A 20,622-nucleotide genomic window follows, 5' to 3' on the forward strand; every position below is an offset into this window, starting at 1 on the left:
GGCCGGGACTCATGATTCCCCTGAGCAGCATCCAGCAGCAGACCCTGATATGGACAGCCCTGCAGAGGAGCAGGATGATATGGCAGTGGTGCGGAGGAAAGACATGAAGGAGTTTTGCTCCAACATGAAAAAGTTCTTCAAGACAGAGCTCTGGGCACTAAGGAAAGATGTGGATGCCCTGGGGGAGCGTACTGATACCCTGGAATCTATGTCAGAAGAGAACACCAGCGCCATATCCCAGACACAAACACAAGTGTCCACCCTTAAAGATCAAATCAGATCCCTGGAGGAAAAGATCGAAGACGGGGAGAATCGCGACCGTCGCTGCAATATCCGCCTGCGCGGGGTGCCAGAATCGGTCACGGACCCGGAAGACTTCGCCGCTAAGTGGTTGGAGCATCTGTTCCCAGACCTGACAGAAAGGGACTTAATGCTAGACAGATGCCATAGGGCACTCAGAGGAAGATCCCAGCAGGGGGACCCCCCCAGAGACATCATTATGCGGTTCCACTGCTATCGGATAAAAGAACAAACATGCAGAATTGCCAGAGAGATGAAAACAGTGGAGTTTGAACATATCAAATTTCAAGTATATCAAGATTTGTCCCCAGCTACCCTGGCAAAAAGAAAGGCAATGACCCCCATAACTAGAGCGCTCCGGGACAAAGAAGTGCGCTACAGATGGCTGTTCCCATGTGCAGTCCTGGTTGTGAAAAACGGTGTTGCACACACACTGAAACATGTGGAGGATGGAGAGGGATTCCTCCGTAAGGTCCTTGGCCCCCCGCAAAGCCCCCCTCACCTGGTAGCTGCTGAAGATGGCGCCCCCTCAACCTCATGGCGCGCAGCTGGGAGCCTACGATCCGCAGCTAGAGTTGTGGAAGAACCGCCGAGCTCCACATAGACTCTGCGATTCAACCCCAATAAACATCTAAATTCTCCCCCAAACTCCCCAGCAGGATCCTCTGGAAGGCCCTAGCCAAGGGGTGCTTGTCCGGGAACCCCCATCGACCCCCCCAAGGAGATAAAGAAAACTTTCAGCCCCCGCAGGTCTACTCACTTTTTTTGAGGGGCAGCCATCTTCTCCTGCTCCTTCCCCGAAGCGAGCGGGAGCAGCCCTGCTCTTCGCGGGATGCCTCGATGACGTCACTGGCTCCCGCGAGATTTGAAGCGGGACGCATGCGCGGAGGGACACAGCGGCGACGGCACCGGGCGATGACGTAGCCGAAGCCCTAGACGGCACCAACGGAGTCTCACCGGCACCCGGACTCCCCCCCCCCCCCCGAGACCCAGATATGTCCCTGAACCGGCGAGACCTAGCAGCCGGACACACCAGGCGGCGCACCCGGCGATGGGAGCAGAATGAGATGGGACCCGCAGCGGGAGAACCCTTCCGGGCCGGTCCCGATCCCCTTCGACTGCGCAGCTGCATGCACGCGGTGACGCGTCGGCCACTGGGGGACGCAGGAGAATTGTGTTCCCTGGCTCCGGCACGTCGCGCGATGTGGCTGAGGGCCATAGGGGAGGGGGGGAAACGGGGAGGAGTGTGCGGTGGGTGGGTGGGGGGGGGGGGGTCTGAGTAGCAGAGATGCCTATATGTATATGTGTCTGGATGTCTAGATGCCTGTGTGTGTGTGCCTGAGTGCGTGAATGCCTGCCTCTGTCTGTGTGTGTGCGTGTGTATGTGTATAAGTGCCTGCCTACATATGTGTGTGTGGGTATGTATGTGTATGAGAGTACCTGTATATATGTAAGAGTGCCTGTGGGTATGTGAGGGAGCCTGTGTGTGTGTGTGAGAGTGCCTGTGTCTGTGTATGTATGAGAGTGCCTGTGGGAATGTGAGAGAGCGTGTGTGTGTGTGTGTGTGTGTGTGTGTGTGTGTGTGTGTGAACTTGTATGTGTGTGAGAGAGCTTATGTGTGTGTATGAGAGAACCTGTGTGTATGTATGTGAGAGTGCCTGTGGGTGTGTGAGAGAACCTGTGTGTGTGTGTGAGAATGCCTGCGTGTGTGACTGAATATGTGTGTTGCTTATGATCAGCAACCCCAGCCCAAGCCCGTGAAAGGTGGAGGAGGGGGAGAGTAGGGGGTCCCTCCGCTCGGGCCACGCCCCCTGCCGTTCAGGCCTCCCGATCCCGACCACCCCCCGCTCCGTCTCCCGTTCCCTGCAGACCGCATATCGCGGTCGGTATATGTCGGCGCCTCACCTGTCAGCAATGCAGGAGCACTGAGGGAGGGAACGGGGCCCTGATCTTAGAGGGCTGACGGAGTGGGCTGGTGGGCGGGGGAAGGGGGATGCAAATGCATGCCGGGGTCATCCGAGGGTTGGGGAATCGGTGGCTGCCTCCTGCTTGACCCCACATGGGAATATGGAACACCATAGGGAGATAGGTCTGCATGTAGTCGACTAACGTCAGCGTCATGTGCGCCAGTGGCCCCTCCGCCTTCTTGGATGCAGCTATATGGTTACAATACATGCAGACCACCGGCACATTAAACGTTCACCACCCACACATTAAAACACAGAGGCACTTAAAGGAGGGGAGTCCGGCACCCTACCATATAGAGAGTAGACACTCACATATAAGAGGATAATGAAAATTAGGTAGCTGGTCCTCTGAACTCCTCACCAACAAGAGTGGTCGGGATTGGCGCTACGAGGACCGCACAATAGGAACCCTTTGGGGGGGCACGGAGCTCCTTACAACCTATAGTCACATAGAGGGCAAAAACAGGAGGAGTAGGGAGAAGTGGAGTTTTGGGGGAAACTCTTTAGGTGGATGTTATGTAAATGAGAGTTTTTTATTGCTAAAGTTATAAGTTATGCTGTTATTTAACTGTTGTCTGTTTAAAGGAGATGCGCCGGCAGGACAGTTCCCTGATCGGCGTGTATGTGTCCTCCGCTACGATCCCTACAGAATAGGGGTCGCAAACAAGTCCCAGGGAAGCCAGGACCCAGCAGGCAGGGAAGATCCCGTCGTCAGTCTGGGCCAAAGGATCCATCCCTTGGGCGCAAGGGCCACTCCCGGGGGCTCCCGGAGTGGGCTCTTGTCTTCATGTTTGTATTTGTTTTTTGTACATTACAGTATCTGTTGTTATGTGTCGTGAACCCAATCCCCTTGTTGTTGACCCTCATGTGCTACTCCCAGTCCCCCCCTCCCCTCCCCCTCCCTCCCCGTTGCCTCCCACTCCCTCCTTACCCTTCCCTCAAATACCTATCTACGAGTAAGCGCCCTGAAGGCAGTGATCGTCCGGCCCTACACATGGAAGCCACGGGTAAGTCAAGCAACATAATGATGCACGTAGTCACACACAGCAATAAATGGCGTTGACTTTTATATCTCACAATGTGCAGGGCTTTAACAACCCCACTAAACGCAAACTAGCCTTCACAGATTATAAAAGAAAACATGCAGATGTGTTGCTCCTACAGGAGACACATTTCAGCAAAACCAATACCCCCAAATATCTTGATAAAGACTTCTCCCAGGTTTTTTCGGCCTCTGCTGAAGTCAAAAAGCGTGGAGTTGCCATCCTATTCCGTAATAGCATCCCTTACGAAGGTCTGATAACCAAACGGGATAACGATGGCAGATTTATTATAATAGTAGGAACTATTAGGGGACAGAAGATCACAATCGCCTGTATATATGCCCCCTGCGAAAAGAGTGCAATTTTCTTCGAGAAATTCTTTAGAATCCTAAACTCGGTTGCACAGGGAAGCGTGGTCTTAGCAGGAGATTTTAATATGGTCCTGCAACCTCACATGGACAGATCAGGTGGAGCTACCCTACACAATAAAGGAGCAGGTATATCCCTACGAAGAGGTCTCAAATGTAACCAACTAATAGACATTTGGAGAGAGCTACATCCAGCAGATAGGAATTACACATTCTTCTCGCACCCACATTGCTCATACAGTAGGATTGATTACTTCGCAGTGTCCTGTCACCTGGTCCCCAAGGTCACCCAAGCGGAGATCCATGATATTTCATGGTCTGACCACGCACCCATAGAGCTCCGGTGCAACAATATTCGAACGGGTAGACCAGGAACGAACTGGAAGCTAAATGAATCCATTCTAAAAATTCCAGAGATCTGTGATACTGTGGGTAATGAGATAGACCAATTTTTCAAAGTAAATGCCGGCTCTGTCTCCTCACATCTGGTCCTCTGGGAGGCGCATAAAGCGACTCTCCGAGGTACCCTCATAAATATCACGGCTAGACGAAAAAAAGAGAGAGAGGCAAAAATTGTCACACTCCAAACTAAATTACAAACTCTCTCCGCCAAACATAAAAAGAAACTAGACCCGCAAACCCTACAAGAGGTAAAAGACACTAAAATTGAATTAAACATGATACTGACCTCCAGGGCTGATAATTCATTGAGTTGGTCAAAGAGGAAATTTTACGAAAAAGCAAACAGGCCGGATACGATGCTGGCCCGCATGCTGAAAGACAGGCAAATTAAATACAACATCCAAGCTTTACGCTTAAAATCTGGTACCCCTACTTCAAACCCACAGAAAATAGTAGATGAATTCGGCTCCTTCTATGAGACACTCTATAATGGTGAGAAAGTGGCACATAATCCTAGCACGAGCAGTAAGCTAAGAGATTTCCTGGCTAGCTCCAACCTGGTGAGATTGACAGAATCAGACAGAGCCTCCCTAAATGCCGACTTCACACACGAGGAGTTGACACAGGCCATTAAGGAACTCAAACCTTCAAAGGCACCGGGGCCGGACGGCTTCTCAGGGTTATACTACAAGAAATTTATCAAATTACTTGCCCCAAGGTTGCTCCAAGTATTCAACGCTATTTTAGCGGGAGCCCCCATCCCCAAGGAGATGTTACAGGCGTCTATATCAATCATCCCGAAACCAGGGAAAGACCCACTAGACTGCAAAAGTTACAGGCCCATATCACTAATCAATACAGATATCAAGCTATATGCAAAGTTATTGGCCAATAGAATATGTCTTATCCTACCCAGACTCATACATCCAGATCAGGTCGGATTTATCAAGGGCCGACAAGCCGCAGATAATACCCGTCGATTTATAGATCTGATAGATTTGGCCACTATTGACACTGCTCAAAGTATGTTGTTAAGTCTGGACGCCGAAAAGGCTTTCGATAGGATAGACTGGCCCTACCTAAAGGAGACGCTTGCGGCATTTGGCTTTGGAGATCGGGTGAGTGATGCGATTCTATCGCTGTACTCTAACCCCACCGCCAGGGTTGTACACCAAGGCTACCCCTCTCGGCCCTTCCAAATTAGGAGTGGTACGAGACAGGGTTGCCCATTATCGCCCCTCCTATTCGCCCTCTGTATCGAACCCCTGGCGGCGCAAATCAGAGGAAACCCTGACATCTCAGGGTTAAACGCATACTCCCAAACCCATAAAGCGGCCCTGTACGCAGATGACATCCTCTTGATGATCACGAAACCCCTCACCTCACTACCGAACTTATTTGACCTGCTAAACAGGTTTTCTAAAATTTCCGGCTTCAAAATCAATCAAGCCAAATCTGAGGCTCTCAATGTCAATCTCCCCAGCCATATAGAAAAACTATTAAAACTAAACTTTAAATTTCACTGGCAACACAAATCTATAAAATATCTGGGTGTCCACATCACCAGAAACGTTAAAGAAATATACGACGCAAATTACCCCAACCTAATCCGGACACTAAAATCAGACCTACAAAAGTGGACATCTAAAAGGATCTCCTGGATAGGAAGAATCCATAGTGTTAAAATGAACTTACTCCCCCGTATTTTATATCTCTTCCAAACTCTCTCAGTGCCACTCAGATTGAAGGACCTGCACTCGCTTCAATCCGACATCTCCAAGTTTATATGGGGAGGTAAAAAACCAAGAGTCAGCAAAATTAATATGAAAAGGCCGGTCTTGGCTGGGGGTCTAGCGGTACCCTGCCTGTTATCATATTACAAAGCGGCACAGTTGAGCCAAATTGTGCAATGGCAGTCTGACCCGAGATCTAAGAGATGGGTCGAATTAGAGAGCGCAGCCTGTGAACCTATAGAATTACGTAATCTAATCTGGCTCCCCAAAATGGTGCGAAAAGGCGCCAACATGCCGCTATCCTCAATGACCAACTCATTGTCAATCTGGGAGGCCACAAAATTTAAACATTCCCTCACAACGACACGCTCTATGATGTCACCCCTGTGGAACAATTCCGAGTTCGTGCCGGGCCTATCGGTCGGTAATATCTCAATTTGGAAAAAGAAAGGTTATAATCGGATTAAAGATCTGGAAGGCCATGACAGAAAAGTTAAGACGTTTGATCACATCAGATTAGAAAAAGAGATCCCCCACTCAGAATTCTTTAGATACCTCCAGATCAGGGCGTTCTATAACAAATTTGCCCCGTACCCACAATTGACACCCTTCGAAAAGCTCTGTCTGGCAGAGACCGACACAAAGGGACTTACCTCGCAGCTATACAGCGAAGTGATCAGTTCTAGCAAACAAACCCATGAGATACCCTCATTTAGATTGCGCTGGGAAACAGACATCGGAGAATGTCTGGAAGACGAGGACTGGAGTGCTATTTTTCTAGCCACAGCAAAGTGCTCCATATGTACCTCCCTCAAGGAAAACGCATATAAGGTCCTGATGCGATGGTACCTTACCCCACTAAAATTATCAAGGTTCGTGCCGAGATCCTCCCCGCTGTGCCCGCGCCAATGTGGAGGATCAGCAGACCTGCTACATATGCTGTGGTCTTGCCCGCGGATCTCCTCATTCTGGGAGACAATTAGACTTTGGATACAGAGACTGTTTGATCTCACTATTCCCCCAGATCCGTGGCTGTTTCTCTTGAACAGACCACTAGCGGGTCTCTCTAAAGCTCATAATAAACTTATTGCTCACTTTGCACTCGCAACGCGGTGTGAGATCGCAGCACTATGGAAAAGCTCAGACATACCAACCATCCCAAAAATTCGGAATCGTATCTGGTTTATCTGCCAGATGGAAAAGTTAACGAGTCTGGTTAACGACACTGGCGACAATTATCTAAAAGTCTGGACGCCTTGGCTGGCACAGACAGACATCCCGGGGTTAGAAAGGGCATCAATCTGGCTATGATAGTTTCCAAGTCCGTTCTCCTTGGGAGAGGTGTGCTACACCCATGCTCGGCATAAGATGATTACATCTCAAACAGGTAACATACCTAGAGAGGCAGCGTAACAACTCTGAGACACACTCACGAACACTAGCATCCATCCCAACCCCCTCTTCCCCCCCCCCCCCTCTTCCTCTTGGATCAATGTTTGTCTACCGGTTTGTCCGTCCGTATGGTTGATTGTTTGTCGGTCTTCACGTTTGTTTGTCTACCCATGTAGTTGTCTACCTGTCTATGTATACGTCGTCTGGATGAGTCGTGTGTCAGCCGACTAATCGGCAGGGCGGTTATTGATTCGGTGACTGAGCTTTTACACCTGGTCCCCCCCGATTAGAAGGGGGGTTTGACACCATAATATGGACCCCGGAAAGCGAGCCGTGTCTCGATACCCCTTTAGGCCCACCAGTCTGACCACAGATTAAAGTTCTATTCCATTGATATTAGTAACATTATACTTCCAGATACACTGAGAATCACCATGACATAATGTATTTTGAAATGTATTGTATTGTATAATATTATAAAATTATAAACTAATAAAATTTAAGTTACAAAAAAAAAAAAAAAAAAAAGAAATATCCATGGCCCATTGACCAAAATATTAAAAAAAGAACCATCAAAAATTAATCGATGGCCTGGTGGACCCCAAAAAATCTCCCAACACATTAAATAGATCCAGGCCAGGTGACCTATGTCAATTCAAGACCATCCATGAACAGGCAACATTGGATCCTCAACTTTATAGACTCCCTGGATTCTCAGTTGCTTGAATAGTCTTCATCTGTAAGTATTTCTTCTTCTTTTCTTTATCCTGACATCTTCAGTCATCAGCCGCTTTAAGGGGCTTCTCCCTGAATTTCCGGTGTTCTTCGAGGGCCCTGCCTTTTATAGTGGCTAAGGCCATCACAAAAAACGTGTTATATGGTCACATATTACAGCATCCAATCAGTAGGTTGCTGTAACGTGTTTCTGATGACATCACAGGGTTTGTCAACAAGCTTCCTGTGGTTGGCAAGACCTATGTTTTCATGATGAATGCGAAAAAACAGCCGAAGCTGCCTCTTTGGAGTATATGGAATATAGTCCTATATGTTTTCTTTGCTCTCCTGCTTCTACATCTGCCCTTCCCCATTCTCTCTCCCACCCCCTCTTCATCCTCCCACCCCCTTTTCATCCTTTCTCAACCCCTCATCCTCTCTCACCCTTCTTCCCCCTCCAGTTCAAATTCCTTGCCTGGCTGTGGAGAGCCTTCCTGGCATGGAAAGTTCTCACTTTCTTCCAGGTCGTCGAGGATGGAGCACGACAGACTCCACTGCCTTCCTCCTTCTCTGGAGTGCACACTTCCTCCTCTGCTCTGTGACTGCTCTGCTCCTGGCCTGCCACAAGTTGAGCTGCCGCCATCACCCGCCTCAACCTCTGCCATCCCCCCAAAATATGCTGCCCTAAACCGCCCAGTGGTTGCGTATGCCCTGTCTCCTCAACCAGCTCCTTACATGCTCCCGCTCCTCACCAGCTTCTCCCCTACATGCTCCCCCTCCTCACCAGCTTCTCCCTCACATGCTCCCCTCTTGAGCTTCTCCTGCACATACTCCCCTTCTCACCAAATAGTGCCATACATAATCTCCCTCCACCTTTCCCTCTCTCTCCCCCCACCCTCTCTCCCCACAACGCTTTATCCCCACCCCTCTGTCCCCACACACATTTCTCTCTCCCCCACACCTCTGTATACCCCCACACCTCTCTCCCCCCCCCACACACCTCTCTCCCCCCACAGACCTCTCCCACTCCCCCTTCCCCCTCCGTTTTACACCACCTATCCCCACTGTTTTTACACCCCCTCTCCTCCTGTTTTTCACCCCCATTTTTACATCCCCTCCCTGCCATTTTTACACCCCTCCACCTGAATAGCAGTGTCCATCGGGCCTTCTATTTCCTGCAGCACGGGAGCATGACAGCAGCATCGGAGTTAAGCAGCCTGCTCTGCTCCCAGCCTCCCTTGCACTGCCTCCGCCACCTCCCATAATGTGCTCCTCTAGGCGATTGGCTAGGTCGCCTAATGGTTGCACTAGCCCAGGTTCCATACATTTGAATCTCCAGTTGTACGAAATATATATGCTGCTGTTTTGGTCATAGCTTACTAAATATTAGCCCTTTGAGGCTTGGTGAAAAGTTTTGCAAGGAATAGAAAGTGAAAAATGAACTAAAATTTTTTTTTTGCGCATCTGTAGTTCTCCTGTGCTGAACTGCTGTACTTTCAGCTTTAGGGCCCAGGGCTCCCGATTCCCGAGATACATACACTTGACACTATTTATTAATAAGTTAAATATGCTTTTAAAAAGTAAAAAAAAATAATCTATTAAGGTTTTTTTTTTTATAATAGATGAACAAGAAGAGCAACAATTTGTAGTGTGTAGCCTGTCTTTAAGCTAAGCGTAAAATGAAAATAATAAATTTAAAACACATCGTATATATATTTATATTTGTATTTATATATATATATATATATATATATATATATGCAAATATAGCTGTATGCTATATTTGCATATTTGCTTTCCTGTGGAGGGTTTTTGTCACTTTTTTTACTCACCATAACTTAACTCAGTATTATGGTTTATATATATATATATATATATATATATATATATATATATATATATATATATATATATATATATATATATATATATATATATATATATGCAAATATAGCTGTATGCTCATCTGCATGTCTTAGGCAGGTCTGCAACCCCACCTTTCCCCATTATCACCCAGCATACAGCACTTCCACTGCAGCAAGGGATTCTGGGAAATGACATGCAAATGAGCACACAGTGTCACTTTTTGCCTCAATAACCATTTTTAACATGGTTCCCTATAGGCTTAAGCTTGCTGCATGGTCACAGCTTTGAGCACAGCCAGGGTTAAGGTGCATACCCAGAAAACCACCCACAGACAGCTGTTTCGACCTTGATGGGTCTCATCAGTGTGGGGTTGATTTTACTGGGATGCAAGAGAGGCTTATGGGATAGGCCAAACCATAATACTGAGTTAAGTTATGGTGAGTAAAAAAAGTGACAAAAACCCTCCACAGGAAAGCAAATATGCAAATATAGCTGTATGCTCATCTGCATGTCTTAGGCAGGTCTGCAACCCCACCTTTCCCCATTATCACCCAGCATACAGCACTTCCACTGCAGCAAGGGATTCTGGGAAATGACATGCAAATGAGCACACAGTGTCACTTTTTGCCTCAATAACCATTTTTAACATCGCTTCTCGGCCTTTTGGCTAAGATCAAGTGTAGGGTCTGTCCTGTGAAGGATGGCCCTAGTTGCATCACTTGGTCTGGTCATGGGCTGAGAGGGCGGATGCAAAGTAGCCCGGGCTTTTTAATCTTGCACCACCAGGCGTGGAAAACCTGGTGGAGTATCACTTGCTGCACTGTGGTTGGTCGTTTTGGGCGTCCGGCCACCACTTACGAGCACTTGATCTGCACTGATTTTATTGCACCGTCCCCTATTTTTCCCGCACTTTGGCCCCCCTTATTGCCTTCCGCTGAGGGGACAAGCCAATATTTTTTTCACCCGCCTGGCCTTGCAAAGGGCTGGGCGTGCACTCGTGCACACTTTTTTGTGTCGTCTGTCAGAGCACTTCCTGCACTGCATCACACAGCGCACAGGAGCACTTGCACTATGAACTCTTTTTGTTTGTTGGTGTCGGGTTATAGTCACCCTTCTTTCTTCGGAGAGCGAGAAGACTAAGTGCTGGTCGGTGGTCACCCCTCCTTCGGGAAAAGACTACGGTGGGTTAGTAGGCGTACGTTGAAAACCCTAAAGACTTGGACCCTCCTGCGGCGCAGCTGCACTAGGAGGGAACGAGAAGGACGTCGGACTCTCCGGAGGAAGACGTCATGGAACCGGACTAGCCTACTCTTCGGAGAAGACTGTCACATGTGGAGCGCACCTGGTCTCACTGGACCACGAGCACGGTTTTTGAGGTGGAATCACTTTTTCACCACCCGGGCTACAAAAAAAAAAAAAAAAAAAAGCTGTCTGTGGGTGGTTTTCTGGGTATGCACCTTAACCCTGGCTGTGCTCAAAGCTGTGACCATGCAGCAAGCTTAAGCCTATAGGGAACCATGTTAAAAATGGTTATTGAGGCAAAAAGTGACACTGTGTGCTCATTTGCATGTCATTTCCCAGAATCCCTTGCTGCAGTGGAAGTGCTGTATGCTGGGTGATAATGGGGAAAGGTGCGGTTGCAGACCTGCCTAAGACATGCAGATGAGCATACAGCTATATTTGCATATTTGCTTTCCTGTGGAGGGTTTTTGTCACTTTTTTTACTCACCATAACTTAACTCAGTATTATGGTTTGGCCTATCCCATAAGCCTCTCTTGCATCCCAGTAAAATCAACCCCACACTGATGAGACCCATCAAGGTCGAAACAGCTGTCTGTGGGTGGTTTTCTGGGTATGCACCTTAACCCTGGCTGTGCTCAAAGCTGTGACCATGCAGCAAGCTTAAGCCTATAGGGAACCATGTTAAAAATGGTTATTGAGGCAAAAAGTGACACTGTGTGCTCATTTGCATGTCATTTCCCAGAATCCCTTGCTGCAGTGGAAGTGCTGTATGCTGGGTGATAATGGGGAAAGGTGGGGTTGCAGACCTGCCTAAGACATGCAGATGAACATACAGCTATATTTGCATATTTGCTTTCCTGTGGAGGGTTTTTGTCACTTTTTTTACTCACCATAACTTAACTCAGTATATATATATATATATATATATATATATATATATATATATATATATATAATATATATATAATATATATAATATATATATAGATATATATATATATATATATTTTTTTTTAATATAATCTTGAGGAAGAAATAGAAACTTGCTCTATCTATATTTAAAATAAATGATCATTTCAAAAACATGTATGGCAGCGAAAAGTCACTAACTAAGCAGGGTGAAGAAATATTGTGGTGAAGATGGTTGAAAATGCCCTTGCTCCAGACATTCATTTCCTCTCTTGGCTTATGAGACTATTTATCAGCCATCTAGTTTATTTAGCGGAATTGAGTTTTATCTTTACTTTGTGTAAAAAAAAATAAAAAAAAAATTATGTCTAAGATATCTAAAACATCTTTGAAGCACCCACACAGTATTCCTTTAGAAAAAAAATTAAATGCTTCCGTGTTATTTGCTAAAGCGACATTTGAACAATAGGTCCTGCTTATTACTTTTCCTAGTGATGCTAAATATTATTTTACGGTCAGAAGCCGCTGCAGTATGTGGAGTTTTTTATAAGAATTTAAGACTGACTTTTTTTTTTTTTATTAGCAAATGCTTACTAGGTGTTTACGGTGAATCAAACCTATTTCTGATAAGTTATGGAAGTAAATATTAACTCTGGTGCTAACGAAGGGCACTTGTAATACCGTGCATAGGATTAGCTTGCAGGCGCTTCTGCAAGGGTTTAAGGGTTTACATTTAAATATCAAATAAGCTTCTGCAAATAGTTTCCAGGGTGCGGAATTCAGGTTTCATGTTTAAAAAAATGCGGATATTTAGATCGCAGTAAATGGCGGCATGTACTAATTTGTACGTACTCGAGAAACGGTATGGGCCCATATTTACTAAGGATATAAAAAATGAAGGGCACTTTTGAATTTTCAATTAAAAAAAGGGGTTTATTCAGCCACGCGTGACCGGCGTTTCGGTTGTCACAGCAGCCCTTTTTTGTGAGGAGCGTGGCACGTCCCATTCTTACTGTGGAAAAAAAAAATGCAGAAAACCGGGACCCAATCGCGGCCACAAGAACGGCAAGTTTTGCTGCCCGGAAGATCTGACCGCTGCGGGGGTCCATTTTTTTTAACAGGACCCACGCAGCGTTAATCCTTTGCTTGATAGGAAAGAGTACCGGTACTCACCTTTGAGATGAGCTGCACAGCCATCTAAAGCCATCTCGCCACCTCTCCGCCTGAAGCCGTGTCCCCGAGCTGAAGGTAAGATGCAGGTTGTATTTTCTTCCCCCTATATGGCGTAAATGCCCTTATATGGGTCTCTATGTCATGAGTGGGAGGCTATATGGCGCCATATTTGGTCATCTACATCAGGGGTGCGCAAACTTTCTGCTCTGCGCCTCCTACCTGCTCTCCCCCAGTGTCGCGCCCCCCCCCCTTACCTTTAATCCAGTATCCAATGATGCCTCAAGGTCATGTGATGTTACGTCACGTGACCTCCGCCGTATTGCCATGGTGCCGGCGTCATTTGATGCCAGTTGCCATGGCAACGTGTCGCCCGAAGCCGGCTACATTTTGGTGAGTTACAGAGGCCTCGCACTGAAGAGTGCAGAGCCTCTGCAACCATCATGCCCCCCAAAAAACAATCTCGTGCCCCCCAGTTTGCACACCTCTGATCTACATCATCAAGGGATGGGTCTAGACAGGACATGTAACACATACAATTTTAATGTTAGGAGTGCCTATGTAATCTCCTCTTCTGATACTGGGTCAAATTGACAATTGTGAGCACTGCTGGGAGAAGGTGGGGCTATATAGAGGTTCTCACAGCTTGTGCTTCATGATTGTACTGTAGTTAGGGTTGCGCTTTGATAGTAGGGAAGTAGCACACCCCACAAAGTATTCATTGAATACGTTTGCTATGTCAGTGCATTTGATATTCGATGCTTGTTGATGGCTAGAAGGCTGGACTATATTATTGATGACCTTCCAGACGGTTACTGGATTTGATGTATTTTAATAAAGATTGTCAGAGTAATATTGCGCTTTTGCTAATTTTGTTTGTCGTGTGCATATTTTCTGCAGGCATTTCTAGATAAGGTCTTTGGTAGTGCCAGTTACTTTGTATCTTTACCACAAGGCAACCCGATAGGGTGGTTATAAGCCACGGAAGGTGGGCCCCCCTAGGTGGGCCCCCCTTTAATATTATTCTGTGTAGTGGGGCATGGGTATCATAGAGTTTTAAGAACTCCGAAAATTAACAAGCACAGAATCAGTATCAGGATGATTCTGCATCAAGGACAATTGCTCAGATCAGCCATAAATTGCTGTGGGTTAAAGTTTCTAACTGTTCTTGTGAGTAGGATGTCATTACATCACTATCCACACCTGAAAACGAACAGAGCTATGCACGTAAATCCTGTGTAAGCGTGTACAACCAACCCCCTGGTCCAGCAGCTGTTTTGCACCCGTTAGCGCTTTGTCCAAGCTCATTCCCAGAGCTGTACAGTACATAGGGAAAGGTGCTGGATTCTCGAGACGACACTGATAAACCTAAATTAATGCTGGGGAATACCCACTTGTGCATAGAGCGCTATACAAGTAAACCCTGGCCAGGTGAAGTCTAAACAACACAATTCTATATTAGAAGCAGGTACAAATATCCTAGTGTCATGCTGAAGAAATATGTGGATTTGTTCATAAAAGAGAAACACTTATCCTTCTTCTCAATCTGGGAATGATACTTGGGGGGAAATCAGTCACTTGGAACTACGGTTTGATATTCTCACTGTTTTATGTTTTCCTTTGTGTTTAACAGCTTGATTTATCATAGGTACTCAAATCCCAATTTATATTTAGTGCACAACACTTTCTCTAAAACTCAAATCCAGTGCAATAACAAATATATTTTGCTAAAATTGGTATGATTATTGGTTTACACCCGCATTCTTAAGATTTGTTAACTGTTTGGCCTCTCCCCACTGGTGTATTTCAGTAGGCAAGATTTGTTGCTGTATCAGGTATTGGCAGGTCTACAGTAGGTGGGGTTGTGATAAGATCAGCCTCAGGGTTACCCAAATTAAGTACCTACACATATACCCTAGGCACCATACCACCACTACTGTGAAAACCCTAACACTCATGTTCAAAGAAAAAGAAGGACCCCCAGGGGTTGATGATAGGGTTCAAGCTTATCCTGAGAGGGATATTAATTAGGTGGATAAGATTATCTGGTTGACCTTTGTGGGTTATTGCAAGAAAATAAGAGGATAGATATACAATATCTTGGGAGAAGGTCAGTTTGGATACTAGAAACAAGGGTCTAGATACAGTACAGTACATATTTCTGGTTTAATCCTTTAGATAGTGAGGTAGGTTACTTCACAATTTAGGACCAATTAATTTACTAGAAAAGAGGCTCTTGCTTTACAGATGCTCATCAGATTTGAATTGCAATCTAATAAAACTACAGATGTTGTGTGATTTAATGTGTCCCAGCATTTGTTTGTTCTTTTAAAATACTCCATATTGCTTACAGACTGAGTTTCGCCCATATCATGGATCCATTAGTTTAGGAAGAATATCTCTAAAGACTTCGGACCTCACAGACCCGTGAAAGGCACAGTACTGTATGTCACATTTAATTGCAATATTTATCCTAGAGGCTGCTTAAAAGTACAGATGTGGCATACTGTGTACAATGTTTACAATTAGTCTACTGGATACAGAACTGGGAACAAATTAATGGGACTAATAACATCTTAGGCTTTCATTCAATAAACTGCGAACCTGCTCCTCTTTCTGGAGAACATTTTATTCCCATTCATTTAAAAGCCACTTCACAGAATATTGAATATGGCATTGGAACTAGAGAGGGGCGACATTTTTGGGAGTGTTTGGATCCGACTCGGAACTGACGCTTTATTTAGTCGGTGGTCAGATTGTTATTAATCCGCACTGATATTAAATCAGAGAGGGAATGAGGAAGAGAGGGGGGAGAGAGAATTCTTAACAATCTGTGGCCCGGATTTCAGATTTAATATGGACTCAGACTTCGGTTTCTTAAAAATTAATATTGATTAATCGGCTCGGATTGATTAATACCCAATCCGCAGATGGATTTTACCCCGCAGAACGTATTTTGAACGGAAAGCCCGGGAATTTCCAGGGAATGGATTTTGACAATTCTGCCCATCTCTACTTGTAACTATTTATGTAAATATGCAAAGTTAACTTATATTGGAGCAAGTTCTTTCTTAATGGTTGATAGAGAAAAATATAAAAGACAAAAGCCAGTTTTTATATTTTATTTTTTTACACATCAATGTTATTTTTGCATGGATACAAATAATAGACTCTTTGTTGAAATATTGTTGAAATTACTGCCTAATGCAAGGGTGCTTAACTCCAGTCCTCAAGCCCCCCAACAGGTCAGGGGTTCAGGATATCCCAGCTTCAGCACAGGTTGCCCAATCAGAAGCTCAGTTGAAGACTGAGCCTCTGGTTGAGCCACGTGTGCTGAAGCAGGGACTGATTGAGCCATCTGTGCTGAAGCAGGGATGTCCTGAAATCCTGATCTGTTGGGGGGGGGGGGGGCTTGATGACTGGCAATGAGCACCCCTAACCTAATGCACACTTCCTCAATATGCAAACACATGTCTTTCCTAATAGATGGTACCAGTCTTACAAGCTGTTTCCTGCCAGCTTTATTATAGATAACATTGACATTTATCATTTTTCCAATAGCTTGTGCTTGTTGCTTTAATAAGTGCAAATATTAAATGCTGTTTCACTTCTGTAAGAGAGGCACATAGTACCAAGCAGAACAAGAGGTCAGCATGATGTTAAATTTGCTGCTGAACACAGGATCAGAGTGTAAATGAATTTTTGAAAGCCAGGAAATAGGAATGTGCAAGTGTAAATAATCTATTAATTATTGACAGGATGAGGACTGAAAGTTCCCATTTTAGTAAAGATATTTTCATTTTCCTGTTGGTTGGTGTATTGGGTATTCTTTTATTTAACTATTTAATGCCAAACGACTGCACTGTTTGAGGTCAATGCATTGCATGTCTCTTCAGCAGAAAAATGGGATTTCTGATTTGTTAATATGACCATAAATTCAGCGTCCGAGAGTAAGAATGTTCTCAGACGTAGCTAACGGTTTCCAAGGCATACTGTATCAATATAAAAGTTCCGTTTCACGATGTAGTATATAAAATGAGACAGATTTTAAAAATGAAGCACTGTACATTGGTAGTCCTTTCTTTAATCAGTTCAGTATCAACATAGGGTACAAAATGCATTACAGGGGTTATTTAATAAGGTCTCCTGTCCTGGGTGTCAAATATAGCAATTTTGGTTAAAAAAAAACAGCACAAGATTTAATAGGAAAAAAAAGGGATTTATTCAAATGTATTGGATTTTGGGGCTGAGGTATCAACATGCAGAAAGTGTAAAGAAAAATCTGATCTGCTCCATTGCTGCTTGAGTTTGCATCAGATGAAATAAAGAGATTCCATTATTCCTGTATGTCATGCACAGTGTAGGCAGGAAGTTTATACCACTTCAGAACTGGCAGATTTTTATGCTGCTAGTAAGAGATTGAAAAATGTAGTTCAAAGATCCAGCATTTGATAAATCTCACTATAATGTGCGTGTGCATGTAAGCCTAATGCTACCAAATTCCTAGATGATTCAATCGGGACAGGTTGCAGTGAACAGGCAATATATTGTTAGGACTGCTCTAAAATTGTTATATGTGATACTTTACTTTAAAGCAGGGGAGCGCAAACTTTTGCTGCTTTGCCCCCCTGTCTTGCCTGCCCCGGTGCTTGCGCCCACCGCCCTCCTACCTTGCAGGTATGATTGCATATTGCTTGCCACAAATTCCTTACATACCAGTCAACTCATCCTATACTGTGGTTTTGCTCTGGTTATTGAGCTGCTCCACCGATCACCATTGTCTTTGGTTCTGGTTACGACCTTTGCCGAGTTGTAACCTCCTGGAGCGAGAGGCACATGATACAGAAGGTGCAAAATGCCTGGTAACTACACAGCTTCCAGTAATCTCATTCTGGAGGTTCCTGTCTTGGAGGGGAGACAACGTTGCATCCTCTATAGCTGGGGTGGCCAAGTCCAGTCCTCAAGGGCCAACAACAGGTCAGGTTCTCAGGATATCCCTGCTTCAGCACAGGTGATTCAACTAGAGACTCAGTCATAGATTTTAATTTTTTAGTTTAGTTTTGTCTGTTTTGGGATGTCGTATCATTCTAAGCTATATCTAAGTTAAGTGATCTTAATGTGATCGCTACCCTTGTGACAAACTTGACCCTTAAATATACTGTGTGCAGGAGTGAGAGAGAGTCTCGGGGCTTAAGTTGAATCCTTTTTGGGAGGTCTTCAGCAGAAAAAAAATCTGACTGTAATATTTGTTGAAAAATTATTGGAGAACATCTTGCACACGCAGAATGATATCCCTGTCAAAGCTCCTTCCCTGGAATCTGAGGGGCAACCTTAGCGACCATGATCAATAATATCAGAGCCAGCAAATTAACACACAAACAATGAGACACCAATCACACACTTCCAATGTCTCAGAGGAACTCTGATGAAACATCACAGAGCTGGGAAGCCAAGTTTGAAACGTCTCTGTGATCAATTACTTAATCTAAGTAATCTAAAATGGCAACCAGGCCAACAGAGATACTGGACAGGAGGCCAAGGCTGTGGGAGAGTGAGGGGAGAGCGGAGGATAAGGAGGGAGTTTCTACTATCCCATCACCGGTAGATGTAATATGTGCTTTTAAAGGCTTTCACTTGTGAATGCATTTGGATCACATTTTATCATTGCTTATGTTATTCAAAATCATTACATTATTGTAGGTGATATACTGGAGGACTCAATTATTTTAATTCTAACTGAAGTGCCTTCAGAGAGCATTTTGTTCAACAAGCCCTAGCCACTGACATGACACAACCATGACATGACATCCCCATCTCGAGTCACACCAATGGCATCACCATGAAGCTTCAGCCACTCCCATGGCAACCTCCACCAACTCAAGTTACTCCCATTTCACCTCCACTAACTCTACCTTATCCCATAGCACCTCCAACAGATCCAGTCACTCCCACGGCACCTTCATTATCTTCTTCATCAGCATTGCCAACTCCACATATTTGTGTTTTTTCTGTTAACATTCAATTAGACTATGAATTTTCGCATGCAAAGTTTTTGTTCAAAAATAATTGTGCAAATCCATACATTTCTGCCAGTGGCCACTATTTGCCCCATACCTGAAATATGGGTTTTGTTAGTGGGGGGAAGGGGAAAGGAAGAGAGAGACATGTGGAGAGACACCTGTGCACAAAATACCACCCCCCTCCCCCAAGATATCTGGCAAATAAGCTAATCAGATATGCAAATCACTCATATTATAATATTTCCCAGGCATCTCAGGGGTGCCCATTTTTTGTGTACAGCTTTCTCTCCATGTGTTGTTTGAAGGTATGTGTGAGAGGATCTACAGTATATAGCACTTGATACTCTACCTAAGCATAGACCTTCTCTCACTCACGGCCACAGATGGCTTTGCATACATTTGCATAGATGTTTTTAGACCTTTTTAATGTAGACAATCGTAATTTGTTTTTATAAAATTAATCCGTAAATATTCATACTTGTGAATAAATGCCTTATTCATCTTTACTAATGAGTTGTTGTAAATATCTCACATCTTCTTCTACTACCCTTTTAACAGTTACGGAATGGAGGCACCTGTCAAAGAGGGCATAACCTGCCCTCTGCTTCCTGTCAAAATAAGAGGGAAGGAACTTGAATTCTTTCCAATTTCTATTTTTTCTGTAGCCTACAGAATACAGTTACAGTTTTGAATAATGTGTTATATTTTCTAAATGTAATGCAAGTTCTCCAACAGTGTGCTAGAACATTATATTACACTCATATTAATTGTTTAGTAGAACCTATTTCAATAATGTGATGCTACAGTATAGACAAACACACACATGCAATTATATTTCCAATGAACCTATTCTGCACTTGACTTTCCCCCAGCATATTTGAGTCAGTCTCCTCTAACCCTCAATCTATGGTATGTCCCCTGGCATGTTTTTAGTCTAGCTATTGTTAAGAATACACAAAGCTCTTACTGTCTAAGGCCTGTACTATAGCAAACCACCAGAAGAAGCAGCTTTTCAACACTCCAAATGTCTACTTGATGACAGAATGTGTAGATGTGTGTGCCTCATGTATATTCACGTACCCAGCAGCCAGTCATTTCCATATCTCCACTCCTCGAAATGATGGCTGCTATAGATTGATGCAGAATATACTGTAGGCATCATGATAGGGGCCTAGAAAGTCAACAACCACATTCAGAATGCTAAGATTTGCATCACAAACCACCTGTACATTGAGAGAATGGATTTTTTCGGATTATGGAATTCCCCAACTCGTTCCCTGGGTCGCGTCACAGCCATGAATCTGCTTCCATCATTTTGGGAAAGTCAGAAATCCCATACTGTCCTCTCACTGGGGAACTTTATATACCCTGCAGTGTGTCTTTTCAGGGCTAACAGAAATTTGTGGAAGTAACGCAAGAATGTTAATTGTGCAATCCCATCAACTGCTGCCATAGTACTCTGTAAAGACCCAGAGGCTAATGTAATGACTCCTGC

General features: G+C 44.7%; 1 pseudogene; it reads left to right on the forward strand.

Annotated features, from left to right (window-relative positions):
* Positions 1–10,432: 10,432 nt before the first annotated feature.
* Positions 10,433–10,587, forward strand: LOC142504045 (U2 spliceosomal RNA; annotated as a pseudogene).
* The last annotated feature ends 10,035 nt before the right edge of the window (positions 10,588–20,622 follow it).

Source organism: Ascaphus truei, chromosome 10 (assembly GCF_040206685.1).
Source record: "Ascaphus truei isolate aAscTru1 chromosome 10, aAscTru1.hap1, whole genome shotgun sequence".
Classification (NCBI taxonomy): Eukaryota; Metazoa; Chordata; class Amphibia; order Anura; family Ascaphidae; genus Ascaphus; species Ascaphus truei.